The sequence below is a fragment of the Borostomias antarcticus genome, assembly GCF_949987555.1.
Source record: "Borostomias antarcticus genome assembly, chromosome: 9".
Classification (NCBI taxonomy): Eukaryota; Metazoa; Chordata; class Actinopteri; order Stomiiformes; family Stomiidae; genus Borostomias; species Borostomias antarcticus.
The window spans coordinates 5,069,827-5,096,500 of NC_140242.1; the positions used below are offsets into that span (position 1 = coordinate 5,069,827).

Genomic DNA, 26,674 nt, shown 5'->3' on the forward strand with positions numbered 1-26,674 from the left:
TAGTTTGTGCACTGGAGGGATTCTTTATTGGGAATTAGCCGTTGGATTGTATTCAGACATAACGTAGGCTGGTACTGTCAAGGATCGATGCACCTTCCCTTCCCGCGACGGAGGGTTACCAGCCGGGCTGGAGTTCCGTCTCTCATCGCTGACCATCATGATGCAGTTAGCAAACGGGTTTATTTGTATTTACTAAAATGCCTTTCTTTGATTTACATGTAGGCCTAGGCTATATGTTCTAAGCTGAATAAGGGAGTGATTAGTCTGTATACTTGACATGTTTGACATACTTGACATTCATATTAAACTATTAAGTGGATTCATAGTGATTAGATTTCACTGCTGATGACAGTAGATGCAGGATGAGTTCAGATGCCACTTTTATCAATGTCTAACTATTACAAGCAATGAGTAGGGAGAACAGGGGAGAGGAATACTACCTTCAGTGTCTGGAGGATGAGCGAAATCGAGACATTCATTTTCTGGAGCAGAGTCATTGCAGTTTCCAGTTTCATACAAATGGGAACAACAAATAGCTGCTTATTAGTTTCACTTGAGAATCTCAGTTCAGGTTCTTGTCAAACAGTAATCAGTAAGCACTATTCCTAACAAGAAATCAAAAGCAAGTTGGAGAGTTATTTTATTTTTTAATACCAGTATTACAATGGCCTAGTCACAGCACATTCCAACACAATAATGGTATATAGCCTACTGTATAGGACATACAATACAATAACACTCCCAGATGGACACACTTCAATCAACTACAAAAGAACATTCAAACCAGAGAGCGAAAAGAACAGTGACTTAACAGAAGTACAAACACACACCCCTGTAGCTGTATAACTTCACATTGTAAGGGAGGAACGTTGGTAAGATCGAGTTTGATGAAGCTGGCAATAAGTCACAGTAGCCTATCAACATGACTAATGGTCCCAAACAACCTGGAGATACAGAGCGACAGGGGTGGTGATTTAGGCATGTGAGACCGGGAGAGAGAAGAGGAGCTTCTTATATAGAGAAGGAGGATTGCACTTCATACACCTGGGCTGAGTTTCCCAGGGGCATCGCTACGTTCATCGTACGCTACGCAATCCTGCTGATCTGCATCTCTCAGTCATCATCCGGTACCCATGGAGTCGCCCAGGTCCCCGTAGCTGGTTAGCTAGTGACGATATCAGGCTCGCTTTAATTGCGCTGCCGATAAAGCGCAAGCCTTGCTAACAATCTTCTTAGATGACGCACACTAATATGCACATTATCTGTAACGCGTAACGGCGCCTTAAGGCACACAACTATTTCAGCCTGTGTCCGGCCTTGATTGAATAGAAATGTCACACGCTGTCCTGCAATCAGGCTATTTATAGGCCCGTGTTTTGTTATCTCGAGATCTCGAGAAAATTATCCCGTTATCTAGAGAAAACAATTTAAATTATCTCGTTATCACGAGAAAACAAAGTTTGGTTATGTCGAGATCTCGAGAAAATTATCTCGTTATCACGAGAAAACAAAGGAAATTAACTCGTTATCACGAGAAAATGGTGGGGGGAAAAAATTATGAATGCATGGCCGCTTAGGGCTTCGGTAAACAATGATGTCAATATCATTTTATATAAATATTATATATTATATAGGCCTATATATATAGCTCCATTCATACAAATCAATGTAGCATGTAGTGTTATGGTTCGGGCCGGGTCCGCCCCGGCTCACCCCCTGCTCCAAGTCTGGACCCGTGTCCCTGCCCCGGACCCCTGATTGGCCCCGGACCCCTGGTCCACTCTGCTCCCGGTCCAGACCCTCGCCCATGCCCCGGGCCCCTGGTTTGTCTGCTCACCCCCTGCTCCCGGTCCAGACCCTCGCCCCTGCCCCGGACCCCCTGGTTCGCCCTGCTCACCCCCTGTTCCCGGCCTGGATTCCTCACCCTGAGCCCCTGTGCCCCCTGGACCTTCCTGGACCCTGAGCACCTCCTCTCCCAGTGACTGCCCCTGCACTACCCTTTTGAGACTTTTGTACACTTTGGTCACTGTCACTTGGTTTTGTTCTGCGTCCTTGTGTGTTTGGTCTTGTGTTCGTTGTCTTGTCTGTTGTCTTGTATTCTATGTTGGTTTTTGTCCTCACAGCTCTAGACACCTGTCCCCTCACCAGTCTCACATCACTCCAGTCCCTCCTCTCCTGGCCCTCTAGTTTCCCCCTCTGGTTTCCTGCCCAGTCCCTTTCCCTGTCCCAGCCTTGTTCCCTGTTCTCCTCCCTTGTGTCCTTGTTCCTCTGTCCTTGTGTTGGTGTCTTGTTGGAATCCCTCCATGTCCTTGTCTGGGTGATTGTCTGCACCTGTGTCTCGTTATGTCTTGTTGCACACCTCTACGTTGTCCTTGATTGTTCTCCCAGAGTATATATGCCCTCCTGTTTCCTTTGTTCTTTGTCGGTTCATTGTTAATGTTAGTGTGTGTTTCCTCCCGGTGTTTATTTTGGATATTAAAACCTATATTTTGAACCTGCGCTGCTTGCCTGCCTGCCGTCTGCTTTTGGGTCCTACCTCCACCAGCCTCAAACCCTAACATGTAATGCTTTATTGTACATAAAAGGAAATGGATAAAAACATAAATCATAACAAACAGTGAACAGATTTAAAAGAAACAATAAAAGTAAAAGCATTTAAAATTACAATTACAAAGAGTGTAAAATAGAATACAAACTATAAAACAAATTAATAACACTAAGATATTAAAACAAGTAAATCTATGTGGTAAAATATATTAAAACAAGTAAATCTACGTGGTAAAAGATATTAAAACAAGTAAATCTACGTGGTAAAACCAATGTTAAAAGGTGTGTTTTAAGATCTCAAGGGCACGATAATACAAGCACAGCCAGGCTATCTCAGTTAAGAGAGAGATGGAAACTAGAGCAGTTCATTCACACCCAGGCAGGGCCAGGGTGACCCATCTGTTTCAGTATACCCATGGCTGCCAATAGGGACATCCAAAACAAAACAACTTTTATTCATCATACAGTGGATTTTTCACAGCCCGCGGTGATGAGGCACACACACACACACACACACACACACACAGTGACAGAAGTGTCCACCCATGACATTTTCTCTGCTCTTAACCCATCCTGTCGTCCTTCCCCCAAGGGCAGCTGGGATCAGACAGTAGGCATCGTGCCGGGGACCAACCAAGCGCTCCTGTCTGTCTTCTCCAGGGACGGACAGCGTTAGTGCTAGCGATCTGTTCTTCTGCATGCTCTTCCATATTGGGTTCTTTATGGGGGAAACCCTTGCGAACACGGGGAGAACATGCAAACTACACAGCAAGGCCTGGAGATGTTCCTGCTGTGAGATGACAGTACCCGGTACGGGGTCATCCCTATATTCCCCGGGTCCTATGTTCCCCGGGTCCTATGTTCCCCCCAAAAAAGGGTTCTAGGTACTGCGCCACCGTGCCACAGTGGTTTTGGGGTTCAGTGTCTTGCTCGGCTTCCTGCCAGCACCCTGCCAGGAGTTGGGATGGAACCGGGGATCCCCAGCCGACTGCTCTACCTTCTGAGCTACGTGCCGTCGCTCTTGGAGGAACTGTGCTCCTTTGAGGAGTGAGTTTCACCAGCTACTCCACATTTCACTCAGTTACACTAGCACCCCCTGCTGCCCCACCATCCAGAACTCGACAATACAGTATAATAGTAATGATTAGAGAACAGTAACAGCCTACTTGAGTGCAACAAATGCAAAATGCGTGCTTTAAAAGCGTGTTAACACTAGAGGGCAGACTGTCCGTGCAAGGAGCAGATGTGGTGACGTCACTACCACTATGTCCCCCACCACGCACTGGGCCGACCTTCCCCAGAACACACAGTGGATGAGAGTCTGGACCTGGACGCTGGTCTGCATGGGCAGACAGAGTAGGGGGCTGTTTCACTTAGTTAAGGCCATCATCTTAATCATCTTAAACTAGCCTATATTGAAATAGTTATTACACTGAGTTACTCGCCTGCTGTTATTACATATAGGCTACTTGGTGTAGCCAACAGACAGGCAGACAGACGGGAGATTATTTTGCTTGGTTGATTGATCGAGACTGATTGTTTTGTCGGTTGATTGATCGAGACTGATTGTAGGGTTGGACAGGAAACCGGATTCCAGGGACGCGCATGGATCCGCGCTCCCGACTGATTTTTACAGTATGGGGCTACATGAAATCAGTGTGCCCGAACAGTTCCCAAGCAAATGAATCGGCAACAACGGACAATCCCGTTCACTCGAGAAGAGCGCCTGGAACCGCGGCCGGGTTCAAACATTACTATCACCTCAGGACTGCGGCTGCTTTCTTAGTCTATTGTTTCGGGTTTTGTAGCCACCAGAATCCTGTGGAGAAACAACTGGATTTGTGTCAGTAAGTAGCAGCTTTCCTCCTATGTACAACATGCTGTTAAACCTTATATAAATAGACGGATAAATACATATTTCCTTCTGGAAGGCTAAACCTTATTCCATGACGTTTCCATTTGGAAATGATGGCACGAGTTCACGGTATTTACACTGGGAACGGTAGGTTAGCGGTTTTGTTGGCCTATTGTGGCCTTAACATGTCGAATTGCCCAGTTATGCGTATGGATCAGAATTGATGGGCAATATTTGCTGATGTTATTATCCAGACTATGGGTGTGTAGGCTCGTTACTATCCCGACGATGTGGTGTGTAGGCTATCTGTGTGTCCTGACGGAATACCAAATATATGCAGTAGCGACGTCGGAGGGGCAGGCACAGAGAAAAACCGGACGATTCAAGGGCTTAACGGGAGAGAATGTATCCTAATTAATATTTCTGTCGCACCTTTAAAATTATTCCTCAAATGCTGTGCTACAGGGCAACATTGATTATTTGACTGCCTTTCTGCGCCGTCGACATCAGCAGCCCGCTACACAATGATAGCTCCGCAGGCGTGGCGAGGCATTGATATGGGCGTGTTCTCGTGCAAGCGTTTCTCCATCTGGGTTTGCTGTGGGTCCTACACTCCCGGACCATCACATCTGGGTTTGCTGTGGGTCCTACACCCCCGGACCATCACATCTGGGTTTGCTGTGGGTCCTACACTCCCGGACCATCACATCTGGGTTTGGAGTGGGTCCTACACTCCCGGACCATCACATCTGGGTTTGCTGTGGGTCCTACACTCCCGGACCATCACATCTGGGTTTGCTGTGGGTCCTACACCCCCGGACCATCACATCTGGTGCTGCAGGACAGGGAAAGCACAACATTGCGAAGTGACATGTTCTTCAGGTATTGAGATTCCATTGAGAAAATGTGTGTCCCCCTCGGCGGCTATCTCCGCCACCCGTGAGTCAGCGATGATCCCGGGCCTGCATGCGCCCGTGTGCGCCTCAAGATGTGGTAGTTTGATTTACGTTATTGAAACCAGTGATGTTTAAGTGCAACGACTGTAGGGTAATTGAAGTCGGTATCCCTGTTATCAGACCCGATAAATGTGTGTGATGCAGGACTGTTCAGCTATAGCTTATTTTGCAAACTGGATTATGAGCAGATTTTTAATCCTGGATGTAGCCAAACAAACACATGGCAGTAATGCGACAAATGAGATACAATAATCCCTAATCCGACAAATGTCTGTTTACTGTCTGAACGGGTTAACATCCCGAGGAGGGGCAGGAGAGGGAGTGATAGAAGTGCAGAGAGAGATGGAAGGAGAGAGAGATGGGGGGGGGGGGGGGGGGGGGGGTTGTGGACAGAGAGATATACAGAGAGAGAGAGAGGGGGTGGGCAGAGGGAGAGACGGACAGAGAGAGGGAAACAGGCAGGGGTCATCCCTGTAAAGTCTGGAACTCTGAGGCACTACTCACATACAGCACCGGAGGACGACCTGACTTCAGACGAGAGACCAGCGAGAGACCTGCTTCATTCAGATCAGAAGAGAGACCAGAGAGAGACCTGCTTCATTCAGGTCAGAAGAGAGACCAGAGAGAGACCTGCTTCATTCAGATCAGAAGAGACCAGAGAGAGACCTGCTTCATTCAGGTCAGAAGAGAGAACCGAGAGAGACCTGCTTCATTCAGATCAGAAGAGACCAGAGAGAGACCTGCTTCATTCAGATCAGAAGAGAGAACAGAGAGAGACCTGCTTCATTCAGATCAGAAGAGACCAGAGAGAGACCTGCTTCATTCAGATCAGAAGAGACCAGAGAGAGACCTGCTTCATTCAAATCAGAAGAGACCAGAGAGAGACCTGCTTCATTCAGATTGTAGAGAGAGACCTGATCTCCAGGGCATTGGCCGGTGTGGTGAATAGTAATGTGAACTAGTACAGAGTACAGGACACATTCTGGGGAGGGGGGAGCCGTCACTCTCATCTCTCTCATCTCTCTATCTCTCTATCTCTCATCTCTATCTCTCTCCCTCCTCTCTATCTCTCATCTCTATCTCCCTCATCCTCTATCTCTCTCTCTCCCCTCTCTATCTCTCATCTCTCTATCTCCCTCCTACTCTATCTCTCTCTCCCCTCTCTTATCTCTCCCCTCTCTTATCTCTCATCTCTCTATCTCTCCCTCCTCTCTATCTCTTTCTCCCCTCTCTATCTCTCATCTCTATATCCCTCACCCTCTCTATCTCTCTCCTCCTCTCTATCCCTCTCTCCCCTCTCTATCTCTCATCTATCTCTCACTCTTACCCCCCTTTCTGTCTTTCTCTCTCCTTCTCCCTCTCTCTCCCTCTCTCTCTCTCCCTCTCTCTCCATCTCCCTCTCTCTCTCTCTCTCTCCCTCTCCCTCTCTCTCCCTCTCCCTCTCTCTCTCTCCCTCTGTCTCTCTCTCTGTCTCTCTCTCTCTCTCCTACCGCTGTTGCCAGGCCAATGGAAAAAGGAGAGTACTCCTTCAGGAAATTCCTGCTTGTGGAATTGTTGGGCAGGCCTCAGTAGTGGTGTGAGTACTGGATGTATCTAGGCCTAACCCTAACCCACGCGTGTGATGGTTCTTAGCAGTGGCATTAAAGGGCCATTCCTGAGATTTAGTAGTAGAAATAGTCATGTTTGGCTGAGCGTGCAGTCTGTCTTTTCTGTCCTGTGGCCCCACAGAGGATGAAGGCCATTAGAAGTCTCCTTGAGGTAAAGACTGTTCCAAGCCCAATTGCACTATGCATGCATATTGCTGTGTCAGGACTAAGCCCAGCCAATCAACTGGCGCTCATTGGGCTGTTACTGCAGGGCCTGTCTCATCAAAAACATTATGACGCCAGTGTGAAACTGGAGATGACAGGCATGTGTGTGTGGGTGGGTGAGCTATGGAGGCGGAAGAGAGAGAGAGACAGGGAGAGAGGGAGAGAGGGAGGGAGAGAGGGAGGGAGGGAGGGAGAGAGAGGGAGAGAGGGAAGGAGAGAGAGAGGGAGGGAGAGAGAGAGAGAGTGAGGGAGGGAGGGAGGGAGGGAGGGAGGGAGGGAAGGAGAGAGAGAGAGGGAGGGAGAGAGAGAGAGGGAGGGAGAGAGAGAGAGAGGCACAGACACATCAAGAGAGATTTCCAGAGACAGACAGTCAGGCAGACAGACAATAAAATAGACAACAAATAAATGAGACAATGCACAGGCAGTGATATTTCCACAGTTGTGGTCTTGACCGGTCTTGAAATAAAATCCAGAGTCCTCTTAGTCCGAGACCGAGACAAGGCCGAGTAAAATGCAGTCGAGACTTGAGACCAAGAGCGGTCCTGAGTACTACACTAACACACACACACACACACACACACACACACACTCAGAGGCATCAGTGACATTGAGCTCTGGAGGGTCTGTAATGTGGAAGATGAGGACTATAAACATGAGTCTCAGCTTGTGTTGTCAGAGAAACACTGTCAGCTGTGTGTGTGTGTGTGTGTGTGTGTGTGTGTGTGTGTGTGTGTGTGTGTGTGTGTGTGTGTGAGATCACTATGTGCATTCATACACAAAGCCCAGTGAGATATGAGGGTTTTATAGAACAGACTCATGAGGCAACTACACTCCTGTCCCTCTCTATTGTAAAGTGTTCTGTTAACAGAGGGACAGACGGGCAGCTAGAAGAACACTGTCAATGTCCCAGACTCCCCTGCTCTCTGCTTAGGATGGGGGGGGGGGGGTCTCCAGAAGTACCCTAGAACCTCCAGAGGTCAGAGATTGGGGTCAGAGGTGAGGATGGCATGAGGGTTGTGCGTGCCACAGGGAGATTCCTGTCACAGTGTCAGATGTCTGTCTTTGTCGGTTTCATGAGTGGCCAAGGATTTTTCTTGAGGTAAAATATTCAGTAGTTGCAACGTAAGTCGTTGTTCTTGAAGTGACAGAGGAGGGTATGAGGAGGGAGGGACAGTGAGATCCAGTCTTCTGTCTGTCTCTGTCTGTCTTCCTTCCTGCTGTGGGAGCAGACGTCTCCATGGTTTCTGAGGCTCATCCTCCCTGGTCCTTTCTACTGTGTCTCGTCTCCATGGTTTCTGAGGCTCATCCTCCCTGGTCCTTTCTACTGTGTCTCGTCTCCATGGTTTCTGAGGCTCCTCCTCCCTGGTCCTTTCTACTGCGTCTCGTCTCCATCAACACGTTATAGTAATACAGAGACTTACCGCCACTCCATGTTGCGTAACCCTGACGTGACTGCCGGCTGCGCATCAGAGAGCAAACACTTATCTTGTTGCCCTGCCAGTGTGTGTGTGTGTGTGTGTGTGTGTGTGTGTGTGTGTGTGTGTGTGTGTGTGTGTGTGTGCAGTTCCAGGTCAACACACTCTGACTCTTGATGTTTGTACAGACAGATCATTTGTACATAAAGGGGTGTCACCATACCACTTTACAAGAGAAGTTAAGATTAGTGTCACCATTCCACTGTTATATTACTGCAAATGAATCATGTCTGGAAAGTTGAGGGATTCTGAACGCTTAGCCATTAATTGTGTTTACAGTCAGAAAGATCAGTCAAAATAAAATGGTGTGGCTGAGGAGGGGACTTCTCTCATGTAGAGCATTAAGCTACTGTAACAGCTAAGCTAACAGCTAAGCTAAGTGCCAAGTTAATAGCTAAGCTAACAGCTAAGCTAACACCTAAGCTAAGCACCAAGTTAATAGCTAAACTAACAGCTAAGCTAACATCTAAGCTAACATCTTGGCAGTGATTTCCAATAGGCAGCCCATGGGAAGCACTTTAATCTGGCCTGTGAACGATTCATAAATAAAAATATAATGTGGTTAATACATTGACCTCGGTCTTTCATCATGAAGTATGCAAACATTTCCCTGAGTTTTATTCTGAGAGAAAGTGTAATGGGGGGAAAACAAGTAATCTTATGGTCGTCACAGCAGATCAGCGTGGCCTACATGGTCTGCTCTGCGCAGGGCACTCGGGCGTAAACATACTGTTTCTCTCTTTCTGGATTCCTCTCTCGTTCCCTCCTTCCCTCCCTGTGTGTCTCTCTCTCTATCTCCCTCTCTCCTGCTGTCTCTCTCTGTCTCCCACCCATCCCTCCCCACCCCTCTTTCTCTCTGTATCTGGTCCTCCAGTGATAGATGGGGCTCAACATTGCACTCTACTGTTACAGTTTCATTCCTGGCCCAGCTGAACCATTGGCTCTGGAGATGCTCTGTCTGGGGGAGGAGCTATGTCTGGGGGAGGAGCTCGTATCAGCTCCCGCTCTCCCTCGTCTCCCTCTCTCCTCCTACTCTCCAACCTCTCTCCCATCCTCTCCCTCTCCTCCCTCCATCCTCCTCCTCCCTCCATCCTCTCCCTCTCCTCCCTCCATCCTCCTCCTCCTTCCATCCTCTCCATCTCCCTCTCCTTCCTCCATCCTCCTCCTCCCTCCATCCTCTCCATCTCCCTCTCCTCCCACCATTTTCCAGGTTTCCAGATAATACAGGGTTTTTCCTGGCTCAGAATGGGTCTTTGGGGGGAGATGCGCACACATTTTTTTGGGGGAAAACCACTGTTTTATACCGAGTAGCCTACCAGCATTTATAGGCCTATATTCCTTGCTGTCATTCTGACTGAGCTCACTTTTCACAATCGCGGGAAATCTCCCGACATGACACCAAATGGATATGAAGACAAAAAGTTGAAGATACTGATAACCTGTCTATTATTGATCTCCATTACTAGTGGTCCAAACCATGGACAATGCAAGAAAGAGGGATGGGCTGCACTTGAAACAAGCTATCAAACACATTTGGAGAGGATTTGAATTGCTATTTTTTTTAAAAATTTTAGCATTTTGGCACTTTTGATTTTCCTTTGGCTCTGGCTAAAATCTCTTTGGGGGCCAAAAAATCCTCTATGCAGGAAAAACCCTGTGATAATTGTGATGAGTGTGTGGGGAGGGTAAGCTGTACTGAGGCTTCCTGGGTAACGTGAGTAGCTCCATAACGCCAGACCAGAGAGAGACAAGCCAGGGAAACCAACCACACAGGAAAATACCACAGAAATATGAACAGCTCTGACACGTACCCTACTTTAATCGCAAAGATGTTCTGTTGAAATTCATGCTAGGAACATTTAAGCTCACTCTCCAATTCTCCCTCATTTTTTTGCTTGTGTGTTTATATGTGTGTGTGTGTGTATGCATGCGTGTGTGTGTGTGTTTATGTGTGTGTGTGTGCGTGTGTGTGTGCGCGTGTGTGTTTGTGTTTGTGTGTGTATGTGTGTGTGTGTTTATGTGTGTGTGCGTGCGTGTGTGTGTGTGTGTGACTGGCTGGCTGGCTGGGGGAAGAATACTTCTGGTTGGTAATCAGGACCTGATATTTGTTATAGAGACGAAATCCTTAGTTTTAAACAAAACTCAGTTTTAACATTTGAATTCAGGTTAAAGGATTCCCATCAGGATTTGGGGAGGGACGTCTGATTCAGGGGGAACTTCGGCGTCTGCTAGCAGTCTCTTTCTGCAGCAGTACTGTAAATATAGACCAGTCTACTGTGTGATCTACTGTGCCAAGACAAGCTCTAGGACTCAGCCAGTTCCTGGGTTCCCCAGACGAGAAGCAGAGCCTAACCCTGACCCTAACCCCGACCCTAGCCCCTTACCTAACCCCCTACCCTAGCCCCTTACCTAACCCCCTAACCCGACCCAAGCCCCTTACCTAACCCCCTAACCCCGACCCCTAGCCCCTTACCTAACCCCCTAACCCAACCCTAGCCCCTTACCTAACCCCGGCCCTAGCCCCTTACCTAACCTCCTAACCCCGGCCCTAGCCCCTTACCTAACCCCCTAACCCCGACCCCTAGCCCCTTACCTAACCCCGGCCCTAGCCCCTTACCTAACCTCCTAACCCCGGCCCTAGCCCCTTACCTAACCTCCTAACCCCGGCCCTAGCCCCTTACCTAACCCCCTAACCCTGGCCCTACCCCTGCCCCTACAATGGGTGCTGCTGTTTGAAAGGATTGTTGATATTGTAAGCCTGTCTGTTTGTTTTTCATTCTCAGAGGTGTTGAGAGAAGTATTAAAATGTGTGTGGTCAGAATATTAACACCTGAGGCTGATCTTTGTGTGTGTGTGTGTGTGTGTGTGTGTGTGTGTTTGTTGAGCCATGAGGGTTAGCCCCCCCTACCCTGAGGGGGCGTGTGTCTCCCTGCACCTGCAGTGCGCTGAGGAGGAGCTTCTGTCTGGCCAGCTGGGAGTTCACACACACACGCACACACACACACATACACACACACACTGGCTGGTCAGCACTCTGGGGCAATACACAGCACCACACCACTAGACATGAACAGGACCGTTCTTTCACCCATGTAAAGAAGTAGGGCCAGCTGTAGTACTGAACCTCCTAGAGTATCTATACTACTGAACCTCCTAGAGTATCTATAGTACTGAACCTCCTAGAGTATCTATAGTACTACTGAACCTCCTCGAGTATCTATAGTACTACTGAACCTCCTAGAGTGTCTATACTACTGAACCTCCTAGAGTATCTATAGTACTGAACCTCCTAGAGTATATATACTACTGAACCTCCTAGAGTATCTATAGTACTGAACCTCCTAGAGTATCTATAGTACTACTGAACCTCCTCGAGTATCTATAGTACTACTGAACCTCCTAGAGTATATATACTACTGAACCTCCTAGAGTATCTATAGTACTGAACCTCCTAGAGTATCTATAGTACTGAACCTCCTAGAGTATCTATAGTACTACTGAACCTCCTAGAGTATCTATAGTACTACTGAACATCCTAGAGTATCTATAGTACAACTGAACCTCCTAGAGTATCTATAGTACAACTGAACCTCCTAGAGTATCTATAGTACTACTGAACCTCCTAGAGTATCTATAGTACTACTGAACCTCCTAGAGTATCTATAGTACTACTGAACCTCCTAGAGTATATATACTACTGAACCTCCTAGAGTATCTATAGTACTACTAAACCTCCTAGAGTATATATAGTACTACTGAACCTCCTAGTGGATCTATAGTACTGAACCTCCTAGTGGATCTATGGTACTACTGAACCTCCTAGTGGATCTATAGCACTGAACCTCATAGTGTATATATAGTACTACTGAACCTCCTAGAGTATCTATAGTACTACTGAACCTCCTAGTGGATCTATAGTACTGAACCTCCTAGTGGATCTATAGCACTGAACCTCATAGTGTATATATAGTACTACTGAACCTCCTAGAGTATCTATAGCACTGTAGTCATACAGTAGAGCAGAGATGTTATGAAGTCTTTTATCATTTACCTGTTTTTCTGTCTCTGCCTCTGTCCTGATCTCCATGCTGTTGGTCCCCTCTCGCTTTCTTCCTCTCTCTTTCTTTCTCTCTCTCTCTCTCTCTCTCTCTCTCTCCCTCCCTCTCCCATCCCCTCTCTCTTCAGTGTTTTGTCTCCAGGCTCCTGGAAAGGCAGGGTAAGTAGGAACATGTTGTGAGCTGCTGTTGTTCCTGGCAGGATAGCTCCCAGTCAGACTGAGGTGGAAACATTCCTTCCCTTCTGGATGGTGTCTACCGGCCGCTACGCACCAAGTCTGCTGTCGAGTACTGTCTAATGTAGAGTACAGCTTAGTGTAGAGTAAAGTATAGTGTAGAGTAGAGTCTACTGTAGAGTAGAGTACAGGCTAGTGTAGAGACTACTGTAGAGTAGAGTACAGCCTAGTAGTAGTATACTGTAGAGTACAGCTTAGTGTAGAGTAAAGTGTAGAATAGAGTCTAGTGTAGAGTCATGTAGAGTAGAGTCTGGTGTAGAGTAGAGTCTAGTGTAGAATAGAGTCTAGTGTAGAGTCATGTAGAGTAGAGTCTGGTGTAGAGTAGAGTCTAGTGTAGAGTAGAGTCTAGTGTAGAGTTGTGTAGTGTAGAGTCTGGTGTAGAGTAGAGTCTAGTGTAGAGTCATGTAGAGTAGAGTCTAGTGTAGAGTAGAGTCTAGTGTAGAGTTGTGTAGTGTAGAGTCTGGTGTAGAGTAGAGTCTAGTGTAGAGTCATGTAGAGTAGAGTCTAGTGTAGAGTAGAGTCTAGTGTAGAGTTGTGTAGTGTAGAGTCTGGTGTAGAGTAGAGTCTAGTGTAGAGTCATGTAGAGTAGAGTCTAGTGTAGAGTAGAGTCTAGTGTAGAGTAGAGTCTAGTGTAGAGTTGTGTAGTGTAGAGTCTGGTGTAGAGTAGAGTCTAGTGTAGAGTCATGTAGAGTAGAGTCTAGTGTAGAGTAGAGTCTAGTGTAGAGTAGAGTCTAGTGTAGAGTTGTGTAGTGTAGAGTCTGGTGTAGAGTAGAGTCTAGTGTAGAGTTGTGTAGTGTAGAGTCTGGTGTAGAGTAGAGTCTAGTGTAGAGTAGAGTCTAGTGTATAGTTGTGTAGTGTAGAGTCTGGTGTAGAGTAGAGTCTAGTGTAGAGTTCAGTCTAGTGTAGAGTTGTGTAGTGTAGAGTCTGGTGTAGAGTAGAGTCTAGTGTAGAGTTCAGTCTAGTGTAGAGTTGTGTAGTGTAGAGTCTGGTGTAGAGTAGAGTCTAGTGTAGAGTCATGTAGAGTAGAGTCTAGTGTAGAGTAGAGTCTAGTGTAGAGTAGAGTCTAGTGTAGAGTTGTGTAGTGTAGAGTCTGGTGTAGAGTAGAGTCTAGTGTAGAGTTGTGTAGTGTAGAGTCTGGTGTAGAGTAGAGTCTAGTGTAGAGTCATGTAGAGTAGAGTCTAGTGTAGAGTAGAGTCTAGTGTAGAGTAGAGTCTAGTGTATAGTTGTGTAGTGTAGAGTCTGGTGTAGAGTAGAGTCTAGTGTAGAGTTCAGTCTAGTGTAGAGTTGTGTAGTGTAGAGTCTGGTGTAGAGTAGAGTCTAGTGTAGAGTTCAGTCTAGTGTAGAGTTGTGTAGTGTAGAGTCTGGTGTAGAGTAGAGTCTAGTGTAGAGTTCAGTCTAGTGTAGAGTTGTGTAGTGTAGAGTCTGGTGTAGAGTAGAGTCTAGTGTAGAGTTCAGTCTAGTGTAGAGTCATGTAGAGTAGAGTCTGGTGTAGAGTTGTGTAGTGTAGAGTCTGGTGTAGAGTAGAGTCTAGTGTAGAGTTCAGTCTAGTGTAGAGTCTAGTGTGGAACTGAACCCTTCTGAAGTTCCTCTGTGTCAGTCTTGTATTCTCCAGATGTGGGTGAGGAGTTGCAGGGTCAGAATGAGAGGGAGTCCCAGATGACCGGAGACTGACCTGCTGCCTCTCACCCTGCCAGTCCAGGTCAGCCGTGTCATGGCGGAACATTCTGGGCATTGCGTGTTCCTGCCGTGTTCTTGCCGTGTTCCAGCTGTGTTCTTGGGTGTGTTCTGTAACACCCTCCATGTGTGCTGAGACAGAGGGGCTCAGCCCAGCTGGGCTGCCATGGCGACCAGAAACCCATCAGCTCTTCTGACGAAACCCAGACCACCCAACTGCTGTGTGATGCATCACTCTGGGACACGGGGAGAGAGAGAGACATGGAGCAGAAACAGGACTTCCTCCTGTGGAAGACAGACAAGGAGACAGACAGACAAGGAGACAGACAGATAGACAAGGAGACAGACAGACAAGGAGGGAGACAGACAGACAGACAGACAGACAGACAGACAGACTCCCCCCAGAATGAAAGGTGTCTAGGCCTATGATGGGGACAGTAACACAGAATGATCTAAACTGGGGGACAAAGGAGGCAGTAAAAGCCAGATGCAAAAAATAATTTAATCAAAAACGAGGTTAAACATGTACAAAAATCAAGAAGACAGTCTCATCGAGACTCAACAATAACTACAAGGCCACACAGGCCTTGGCCCTAAAACAAAAGCAGCATAACGTTATGCAATGGCGACAGGGCCTGGATGGGTGCCTCTCTCCCTCTCTTATGTCCCCGGCCACAATCAGCAGATTGGAACCAGCCGCGCGCGCACACACCTCTCCACCAGGTAACGGGGGGGGGGGGGGCAATCACCTGAGAGAGACCAATACCACATACACCACACTCAGGCCGTAACACCCTCCCCCTTAAGATCGGGACAGGGCATCAGCCACTACGTTGTCCACGCCCTTCTTATGTTTTATCACCAGGTTGTAGCCTTGCACCAATAAGGCCCACCGCATCAGTCCCTGATTGTGGTTATACATCTGGGCTAGAAAAACAAGGGGGTCAGTATACACAATGACAGGATCAACACTAGACCCGACATAAAACTCAAAATGTTGACGAGCAAGGAGTCAGGCTAGTGTTTCTTTTTCGATGGTTGAGTAATTCAGTTGATGTTTCTTAAACTTCACTGAAAAATAACAAACAGGGTGGGGTACACCTCCTCCACCATCTTGAACTAAGTGTATATTAAGTGTAGATAACTTTGTGTTTGTATTATATTCATGTTGCCAATACAGCCCCGGCCCCAGTAGCACTGGCGTCAACCTCCAACTGAAACGGAGCAGAGAAGCTGGGTGCCGCCAGGACAGGAGCACTGCAGAGGAGAGACTTGGCAGTTACAAAGGCATGTTGGCAATCATCACTCCACGTGAATGGTACCTTTGGGCTACACAGCCTAGTGAGCGGAGCAACCACAACTGAGAAATTGTGACAAAAACATCTGTAGAACCCCGTCATGCCAAGGAAACGGCGAAGCTCCCGTCTGGTTGTAGGAGTAGGATATGAGAGGATGGCTGTGACCTTGGCATCCACCGGCCGCACACAGCCATGCCCCACTTGCTTCCCCAGGTCAGTTACCATGGCCTTACCAAACTCGCACTTCACCAGGTTGAGAGTCAAGGACGCTTCCACCAGGCGCTGGAAAACCAGATGTAAACTGGTCATGTGACTCTCCCAGCTGTCAGAATACACTACCACGTCATCCAAGTAAACAGTACACCGAGGGATGTCACCCAGCACCAGCTGCATCAAGCGTTGGAAGGTGGCGGGCGCATTCCTCATGCCGAACGCCATCTCCTTGCTCCAACTGCAACTCCTTGCTCCAACTCCTTGCTCTTCAACATTTTGAGGTTTATGTGGGGTCTAGTGTTGATCCTGTCATTGTGTATACTGACCATAACCAAAGGTCTAGTGTTGATCCTGTCATTGTGTATACTGACCATAACCAAAGGTCTAGTGTTGATCCTGTCATTGTGTATACTGACCATAACCAAAGGTCTAGTGTTGATCCTGTCATTGTGTATACTGACCATAACCAAAGGCAGATATGTTATAGGCAGGGGAAGTCAGAGGCACTTGCCAATACCCCTTCAGAAGATCTAGCTTGGTAATGTGCACAGCAGGACCAACACTGTCTATGCAATCTTCTATCCGAGGCAAGGGGTAGGAATCTGGCACAGTCACTGCATTAACCTTCCAGTAGTCTGTACAGAACCTGGAGGTACCATCAGGTTTACTGACAAGCAGACATGGAGAACTCCATGGGCTCTGACTGGGATTCCTTTTTGCCATTGGGCAAGGATATGCATGTTGCTTAATGGACGTGGCACCAGCAACATCGTAGTACGGGAGGGCACATCATGGAACAGAGCAGGATGAGATCTAATTGGCTGTACCACATCCTCACGCTGGTTTAAAGGTAGATAGGATAAATGTGTCTCCACATCTGACAGGTATGGCAGGCGTCGCGTCACGTATGGCAAACAGTACAAAAGGAACGCCCTCATCAGTGGGTCGAATCCCAACTCCTCCTGTCCACATGTCGAAGTGTTCTTGGGCAAGGACCTAGCTGTCCTACTGGCATTCTTACGGACTGATGTTCTGCATGGAACACAATGCAATTCTCTACTGTTGACTCCTTCTTAAAGCTCCTTCTTAAATGTTGTTGATTTCATCTTAAAATATCAGTTTCAAAGTGGATCTATTGGTGTGCTGGATTATTATAGTGAGAACAGCACCTCTTCCATTCCCAGAGAGGGGTCCAGCAGCCTGTATTTGCACTATGTAACTTTTGACCGCGAGCCGCGGTTCTCTCGCATGAACGTTCTGCTTTACCTTTAGCTCTCCTTTTTGAATTTGCCGGCAGACTCCGTTTTCCTCAGCTTGTCAGCTGTCAACAAATGCATGTGAGAGGCGTAACAGGCGTCTCTCAGCGTTTTACGACAACGGTACTGCGGTTGTAATGGCTCTAGTGGCCTTTAGGGGCCGCTAAAGTGCACAAACTGGACAGCTACATAATGGGGCTTTAAGGAGAGTGCTGGTGGGTACTGGGTTGGCTGGGAGAGAGTATTGTGTACTGGGGGGGGGTCACCTAGGTGACCCTCCATGTGTTAGTGGAGCTCAGCCACTTCAAAAATAACTGTCCCACAATGTCCAGACACACTGGCTCCTTTGTTTGGTCCTTCTGTAGGAGGTCAGAGGGTGAGCTGGTTTACACACACAGACACACACACACAGACACACACACAGACACACTATTGGGTTAGTGTGTGACCTGAGGTCTCTCTTTTCATTCCATGGTGGAGGTGCCGTGTCTTCTCCTCACCTCTTCTTTCTCCTCCTCTCCCCCTCTGCTCCCTACACTACAACCCCCAGCACAACAACCTCAACACTGTTGGCCTCTCATTAGTTAGCTACAGTCTTATCAGGCTAATGTTAGCATCCATACAGCTAGCTACAGCTAAGACTACAGTCTTCTCGGGCTAATGTAAGCATCCAGATACAGCTAGGACTGTAGTCTTCTCAGGCTAGTATCTATACCTAGCTACAGCTGCAATCTTCTCTGGCTAATGTTAGCATCCATAGCTAGCTACAGCTAAGACTGCAGTCTTCTCAGGCTAACTCAAGTATGAATAGCTAGCTACAGCTAAGACTACAGTCTTCTCGGGCTAATGTTAGCATCCATAGCTAGCTACAGCTAAGACTACAGTTTTCTCGGGCTAATGTTAGCATCAATAGCTAGCTACAGCTAAGACTCCAGTCTACATGGGCTAATGTTAGCATCCATGCAGTCATGTTAAACATGCTGGACTGAGTGCTACGCTGCCGATATAATCTAACATGGGATGGGAGGTATATGTAAAGGGAAGGCTTACTCCAAATGTTAATTTTTCCATGATCTGGGATTTTTCAGTCTGTGACAAGAAACACAAGTTAGTGTGTGTACTGTATGTAAGTGTGTATGTTTGTGTATGTAGCCTATGTTAGTGTGTGTAGGCTATAGTTGGTTTTCCACTGCACTAAAAAGTACCAACTCGACTCGACTGTACTTGTTTTTTTGGTTTTCCACTGAGAACAGCCGAGTCGGTACTTTTTTGGACGGCCTTGTTCAAGGTTCAGAGCAACTGGCGTGGGGGGCGTGGCGTCTGAACTCGTGTGTATCTGCAGTGGAAACGAAGTAAAATAAATAAAAATAAAAGCGAATAGAGTAGAGTCAAGTTAAAGTGGTATAATGCACTGGAAATACACCATGTTACCCAGATAGCAAAAAGTCATTGAATCAACATTGAGATATTGTCACGCTGAAGATTGAGATCAACATTGATGTCAGACATTGAAAATAACATTGAAAGTGCTCGCTATGATCAACATTGAAAGAACATTGAATTTTCAATCAATCCCGACAATGAATCAACCTTGATTCAATGACGATATGATCAACATTGAAAGAATGTAGAATTGCATCAACATTGATTCAACTATATTATGCATTGCATTATACATTGAAACAATGTTATTCAAAATAACTAGTAATCAATAATTTTAGTGTTCGAATTTACTTTCATCCTGTTTCAGCTTTCTTATCTCTAGCTTGACCTTTATTAGTGCCGCTTATATTCCATTTCCAATCTTGTGCTTTCCATACCCAGTTTCTTTCTTTCTATAGTCACAAGTAGCTTGCGCTTGTATATGGCACGTACATCCTGCTACTACATCTGAGACACTACAGGGAACCGACCAAGATATCTTATACAATGCTCTATGAACAAAAAAAGAGCCCATTACTCATTCAGTTATTTATTACAGTACTTTGTTTCAATTATATGAACATTGTACATCGTTTGTGCACTTAAGCACACAACATTCACACAAAACATTTCCTGAAACTCCAGTGGACACAAAAACCTGGCATCTGCAAACAGGGTTGTCATACTCAGAAAGGCCGTCGTGCAGAATAAGACGACATGAACAAAAAATAACAAACCCACTCGAAACAGTAGGAAGTGTGAAAGGACGGGAGAGAGCAGCTAAATCACAGATCAACAGGTATGAACTTAATCTGAAGGAATTATACCTAGTCCTTTTAACTCTTAGACTTCTCTTTCCGTCGTACCCCGCCATTCCTCTCTGGTGCGTAACGCAGCCACTTCTGCACTCCATCCCTGTAAGTCAATTCCGTCAGCCTGCAGTCAAATTGACGAGCAGCAACTGAAAAAAAAAGAAGTTATAATTTATTTATTTTTAATCATAATAATAGGGAGAAGAAAGCTGCAGTGGATGCGTTCCATTGTGTACTGTTTAGTGTACTAGATTTTCAGGCGGCCTTAATTGAGCAATTCACCCATCAACCCACCCTCAAGCCTATCTTCATATAATTGATTCACACCAAGGCCTGATTCATACTCACGTAAGCAACGCAAGCTACGTTATGAGCGTAAGCTCCAATACGACTCTGAGCTTGTGTGTATTGTCAGATGTAATATATCACCAGTCAAGCAGGGGGGGCAAATAGGTCTATACGGCGAAAACCATGGTGAAAGTTTAGCATCCCTATCGGAAACACAAGGAATTGCATTTGTGCTTGCATCAAGTGACAAATTTCGGCATGACACACGCAAGGAAGTCTTGCGTAGCCTTGCGAAGCTTGCATTGCTTGCGCTTATGTAGAATATGCGTAGAGTATGAATATGTAGAGTATGAATGGGCCCTAATACTCAATTCTGTCTACTCTCTGTGTCTCAGAGGAGTAAAGTACTAATACTAGTATTTTGAGGTGCAGGCTCACCAAACATGCAGTCCTGCATCAGTGTGTCCTTGAAGGCCCTCTTCTCTCCCTTTCCCAGCCAGTTAAAAATGCAGGCTAGAGTGTTTGTCATGGCAGCGGATAGCATTCGTCGGATCATGTTTTCAGAGTTGGTCCCTCCAACTAATGCCAGGCGCGTAATCTTAACAGATTAGAGAGAAAATGGTTAGTGTGCTACAGAGTACTATGTAAATGCACAGAGTATCTACTCATTTATAAATAATTACAAATGTAATGAATTTTAAGTTGTTCACCATCTTTCGACGGACTGCTTCCTCCCTCAGAGCAGCTTCAGCTTCATCAAACTGCTCCTCGTTGGTGAGTGGCAGCACGATGGGGAAGTTGTCTTCTCTCGGTGACACTGGTCCAGCTCCATGAATATTCAGTTTAGCAATCTCAGTCTTTATAAACTGAATGTCACGTGAGATCTGCTTCACCTCCATACATAGCTCCGTAAGAATCTTTGTGTTTCTCATGGCAGCAATGTCTTGGGGGAAAAAAAGAATTGGTTTTACATTAAATTTCAAGGATAGATTCACCATTTACACCATTTGTGTAAGTTATATGTAAGCTCTTCAAAAAAGTTCGGAAACATTATTTCAGTCAATCATTTCTCCCCTTTAGTAATAGCAATTGGTGTTGTATTTTATACCGTTGGAAAGCATTATTAGTCACCTTTACAACGAGGTACAACTTGTAAGGATTGTGCATTTGTGGAATGAGCAACACAGCTAAACGTGTGGGTAGCGCCCCCAAAGAATTTGCCAAAATCCCCTCCTCTCCCTCACTACTCCTCTCCCTCTCTCCTGTCCTCCCTCCTCTCCCTCTTATCCTCCATCCCTCTCCTCCCTCCCTGTCCCTCCTTCCCTCCCTCCTGTCTTCCTTCCCTCCCTCCTATTCTCCCCCCGTCCTCCTTCCCTCCTCTCCTCCCTACTGTCCTCCCTCCCTCCCCCTTGTCCATCCGTTCTTCCTTCCTATCCTCCCTCCTGTCCTCTCCTGTCCTCCCTCCCCCTTGTCCTTCCGTTCTTCCCTCCTATCCTCCCTCCTGTCCTCTCCTGTCCTCCCTCCCTCCTGTCCTCCCTCCCTCCTGTCCTCTCCTGTCCTCCCTCCCTCCTGTCCAATCTGTTCTTCCCTCCTGTCCTCTCCTCCTCTCCTCCCTCCCTCCCCTCCCCATCCGTTCTTCCCTCCCGTCCTCTCCTCCCTCCTATCCCCCCTCCCTCCATTCCTATACCAACAGGGGATTTTGGCAAAATACCAACATGTTTAGCTGTGTTGCTCATTCCATGAATACAGGATCCTTAGAGTTTCAAAACACCATACAGCTTGGACAAAATAACAATATAATCACAAAAAAGTTACGTAGTGCAGGTTCAAAGGTGAGATAGGTAGTTTGCTTTTGGCTTTATTTGGTAAAATTGGCACAATATCCTTTCAGCTATCAGTAACAGAAGTGCTCTGAGAATAAACTTGGATCTCCGTGTTTACCGCTGCCTCTGTGTTTTGGACTCAAAGAATGCACCGCGCCCGAATGTATTGACCAATCAGGGTCTCTATCTCGCCACACCTACCAGTCATGTTTGGAGGGAGGGACTACATCATGATTGACAGGAGGGAGGGGCGGGTTCTTTTGGAAAAGATGACCAATCGGAGGCCTTGTTGACGTCAAACTACTTACCCCACCTTTAAGTGCTTAAATTTTAAACCTAAACTCCATGACAAAAAAAAACATGACAAAGATGGGAAAGTCACAAGGGATAGGTTTCTCAGTTCAGAGGGCATCAGTAAGGTTAAGAGCCTGCTCAGAAAAAGGTACTTGCCTTTCAACACTTGGCTTGATTCCCCTCCATATAACCTTCCCGGTGGTGTTTCTGGAGCTGAAGGGGGGTGGGGTGGGGGGCGAGGGGTCAGTTGAGTCAGGCCCGGTGAGCTGAAGCCGTGTGCATAGCTGGCACCGCCGTCTAAAAGATAAGACTCCATTATTAATTGTTTATAAGCAAGTCATGAGAACCAATGCTTCTCGAGCCTAGTGGCCCATAGAGCAGGAGCCTATATCATGTTTCCATAGCGTGAGGCAGCTTGATGGACAAGTACACCCCCTGGACATGAGGCTAGTATGTCGCAGGGACTTACCCCAATCCAACCCTTGATACTGAGTGCCAAGCAGGGAGATATCGGGTACCTTTTTTTTTTTTTACAGTCTTTGGTATGACAGGTATGTCAGGGATCAAACTCACAACCTCCCAATCTTAGGGTGGACACTAACCACAAGGCCACTGAGCAACATTTAAGATGAGAAATACATACCATTCCTTGCTTGCTCTGATGGCATAGCGTAGTAGGGGCTGGCGTTACATTTTGGCGTTCCTAGAGAAATAGACAGAAATAACAAAATAATAATAATAGGTTGGGGCTGGGCTGACCTGAGCTGGGGCTAGGGCTAGGTTGGGGCTGGGCTGACCTGAGCTGGGGCTAGGTTAGGGCTGGGCTGACCTGAGCTGGGTCTAGGTTGGGGCTGGGCTGACCTGAGCTGGGGCTAGGTTGGGGCTGGGCTGACCTGAGCTGGGGCTAGGGCTAGGTTAGGGCTGGGCTGACCTGAGCTGGGTCTAGGTTGGGGCTGGGCTGACCTGAGCTGGGGCTAGGTTGGGGCTGGGCTGACCTGAGCTGGGGCTAGGTTAGGGCTGGGCTGACCTGAGCTGGGTCTAGGGCTAGGTTGGGGCTGGGCTGACCTGAGCTGGGTCTAGGTTGGGGCTGGGCTGACCTGAGCTGGGTCTAGGTTGGGGCTGGGCTGAGCTGAGCTGGGGCTGGACTGAGCTGAGCTGGGGCTGGACTGACCTGGTGCTGGGGCTGGACTGACCTGGTGCTGGGGCTGGACTGACCTGGTGCTGGGGCTGGACTGACCTGGTGCTGGGGCTGGACTGACCTGGTGCTGGGGCTGGACTGACCTGGTGCTGGGCTGATGCTGATTAAAAGAGGTAAAGAGAGGTGGTGCTAATTATATTACTTGGCCTTGTAGTGAATCCCCTTGACTTGTAGTAAAATCCTGAAATTAGAGGAAACAAAGCAGAATAAAAAAATTATGCATAAACCAACAGTAAAAAATATATATCAGCATATATATCTATGCAACAATTGTATCTAAATATCCTATATGAAGCTTTAACTTTACTAGCTAAAGCCAAGTTAGCAACCAAGGTGTTGCTGGTTAGAGGATACCACTGTTAGCTGACCAAAAACGCACAACATAGTCATCTATGCACAATTTTACCCAAATATCATATATGTTTTAACTTGACTGTATCAGACCAAATTTGATGTCATGTCTGAAGGATGGTAGATTAATTTCCGTTAGATAGCATGCCTGCCGCGTTAGCTAGGTGCGAGTACAGGCCTACACGTTAGCTAGGTGCTAGTACAGGCCTACACGTTAGCTAGGTGCTAGTACAGGCCTACACATGTTAGCTAGGATCTAGTACAGGCCTACACATGTTAGCTAGGTGCTAGTACAGGCCTACACATGTTAGCTAGGCACCTAGGAAGACCATGATGCTAGCACTAGCTAACTTAGTTAACACATGCTAGCACTAGCTCAAACAAAAAACGCACAACAGCCATCTATGCACAATTTTACCTAAATATCCCATCCGATGCTTTAGCTTGACTGTATCAGACCGAATCTGATTTAATTTCTGTAGGATGGTCGAGATTCATGTTGGATCATGAGCTAGCTGCGTTAGCTAGGTGCTAGTCCGGGCCTACACATGGAGCTAGACAACATATCGTCTTCTATGCACAATTTTACCCAAATATTCCATATAATGCTTTATCTTGACTGTATCAGACCAAATTCGATGTCATGTCTGAAGGATGGTAGAGATTTCTTACGGATTTGTGATTTCTTTGACTCCTCTTCGTATGGGGAAAATAAATGGCCGTTGGAACATTAAATGCAAAAGTTTGGGGACCTCAAGTCCCGTGAGATCTGGTTGGTCTCGCGAGCTGCGCAAGGTGGAGGGAGCACCACACATTGAAACAATGTCAATTCATTGTAGGGCATTTCAACATTGAAAAACCAGCATCTATATTAAATTGATTCAACAACACTTTTTCAATCGTTGAAATGGTATCTGTAATAAAACATTGAATTAACATAGATTTTTCAACCTCAACCAAAAATAACCAATTTGACCAAAATCCAACGTTGAATCAATGTCTTTTGCTATCTGGGTAGTGTGTGTTGGTGTGTGTCTGCGTGAGTGTGTGTGTCTGCGTGAGTGTGTGTGTGTGAAAGAGAGAGTAGGGTGGACTGGCTATGTGGTCCTGTCTGCCTGCTCTCCTGCAGTAAGACCCTCTCTGCACTACTGCGGCAGCTCTCAGGGGCTGGCGTGTGTGTATGTGTGGGTGTGTGTCTGTGTGGGTGTATCTGTGTGTGTATGTACGTATATGTGCGCGCGTGTGTGTGACTACTGCAGCAATGTTAGAGTGTCTGGTAATGTGACCTGACTGAAGCTTCTCTCAGGGCCCGGGGGGGTGGGGTGGGGTGGGGAGGGGGGTGGTATTGATAGCTCGGGTCTTAAAGCTTTCTCTTTCATTGGATGAAGAAGAATGTTGTGGAATTGATCCCTTCCCAATAACACTCAGCAAGGCTGCAGTGTGGACGCCATGAATCACAGACCTGACAGACCACTGCAGACCTGACAGACCACCCCAGACCTGACAGACCACCCCAGACCTGGCAGACCACCCCAGACCTGGCAGACCACCCCAGACCTGGCAGACTACCCCAGACCTGGCAGACCACCCCAGACCTGACAGACTACCCCAGACCTGACAGACTACCCCAGACCTGGCAGACCACCCCAGACCTGACAGACTACCCCAGACCTGACAGACCACCCCAGACCTGACAGACTACCCCAGACCTGGCAGACCACCCCAGACCTGACAGACCACCGCAGACCGGACCCTATGAGCGGAGAGCTGGAGGTGGAACCCAGCGTCCCCCAGGTTTGTCAGAGGTCGGTCAGGTGGTCTGCTATCGTTGTTATAAGGCGGTCTGGTGCAGCGGGCCCTTCACAGCAACATCAGCTTCATCCAGACTAAACAATGTACAGTCAGGGAACACTAGGCTTTCATCTGCCTCCTTTTATGTGTCATGTGGCGTGTGTGTGTGTGTGTGTGTGTGTGTGTGTGTGTGTGTGTGTGTGTGTGTGTGTGTGTGTGTGTGTGTGTGTGTTTGTGTGTGTGTGTTCAGTCCCTCAGTTAAAGCTTCTGTTATCACTACTGAGCCTCAGGCTGCTAATTTCTCAGTATCACTGCTGTTATTGTGTCCTGCAGCAACATGATAGGCCTGGCCTGCTGCACACACACACACACACACACACACACACTCACACACATACACACACTCACTCACACACAGTCATACTCACTCACACACACCATATACATTTACATGTTAGTCATTCAACAGACGCTTTTATCCAAAGCAAAATAAACGAGTACCTTTGTCTATAGTAAGTGAACCGACTGTATATCCTAGTCACCATCAAAGCCTTCTACAGTATAAGAACATGTGACATCAGCAGTCACAGTGCTAGAACACACACACACACACACACACACACACACACACGCCACCCTGCCTGAGGGAGTAACTGAACAGCTATCAGGTGTGAGATTACATGACAAATTCCTCTTTACTGAAACCTCAGTCAATCAGAAACTGACCGTGTGTGTGTGTCTGTGTGTGAGAGAGAGAGAGAGTATGTGTGTGTGTGTGTGTGTGTGTGTGTGTGTGTGTGTGTGTGTTCTGTGGCTCTGTGCAGTATATGAAGTCTGTTCAGGGTTGATCTCTGGGCAGATCCTGCCTCTCTGTGTCTCTTCCCACTGGTAGTTCTGAACGCTGACACAGCAGAAGAGGAAGCTGGGCCCAGGACAGGAAGTGATGCAGTATCTCTGGTAGTACTGAGCCCAGGACAGGAAGTGATGCAGTACAGAGTGCCTAAGCGGAAGTAGGTCCCATTGGACCTTATTATGGAAAAAAATATTTACAACAAATCATTTCTTGATCCCGTTTGAATTGTGCCATGACCATGCATATATGTGTGTCAATTTAAAACATATTTTGCAAGTGAAGAAAGTCACAGCTTTTCATAAGACTGTAAAGCAGTTATTCTAGAATGAGTTTAAAATGATTAAAAGTGGTGAAAATTGCTTTTAGTCTGGCCATTTTGAGAGCTGCAGGAATGCGAAAGGAGAGTTAGTAAGTTCTGTAAGAGCTGGCATGAGAGATCGGCTTTACAAGGTTTTGGTGAGTGTTA

The 26,674-nt window shown here is 47.0% G+C and overlaps 1 long non-coding RNA gene across 7 annotated transcripts; it reads right to left on the reverse strand.

The window, feature by feature from the left end:
• Positions 1 to 19,340: 19,340 nt before the first annotated feature.
• LOC311313218 lies at positions 19,341 to 24,293 on the reverse strand. 7 transcript variants are annotated; one of them, XR_014630599.1, is made up of 7 exons: positions 24,237 to 24,293; positions 23,356 to 23,394; positions 22,659 to 22,718; positions 22,172 to 22,312; positions 20,609 to 20,841; positions 20,337 to 20,496; positions 19,341 to 19,759 (listed from the first exon to the last, which is right to left on the reverse strand). It is a non-coding gene; the product is annotated as an uncharacterized lncRNA (long non-coding RNA). The 7 variants fall into 7 exon arrangements; XR_014630600.1 differs by lacking the exon at positions 23,356 to 23,394 and adding an exon at positions 23,275 to 23,313 and having other exon boundaries at positions 24,237 to 24,274; XR_014630601.1 differs by lacking the exon at positions 23,356 to 23,394 and adding an exon at positions 23,231 to 23,313 and having other exon boundaries at positions 24,237 to 24,262.
• Between the last annotated feature and the right edge of the window lie 2,381 nt (positions 24,294 to 26,674).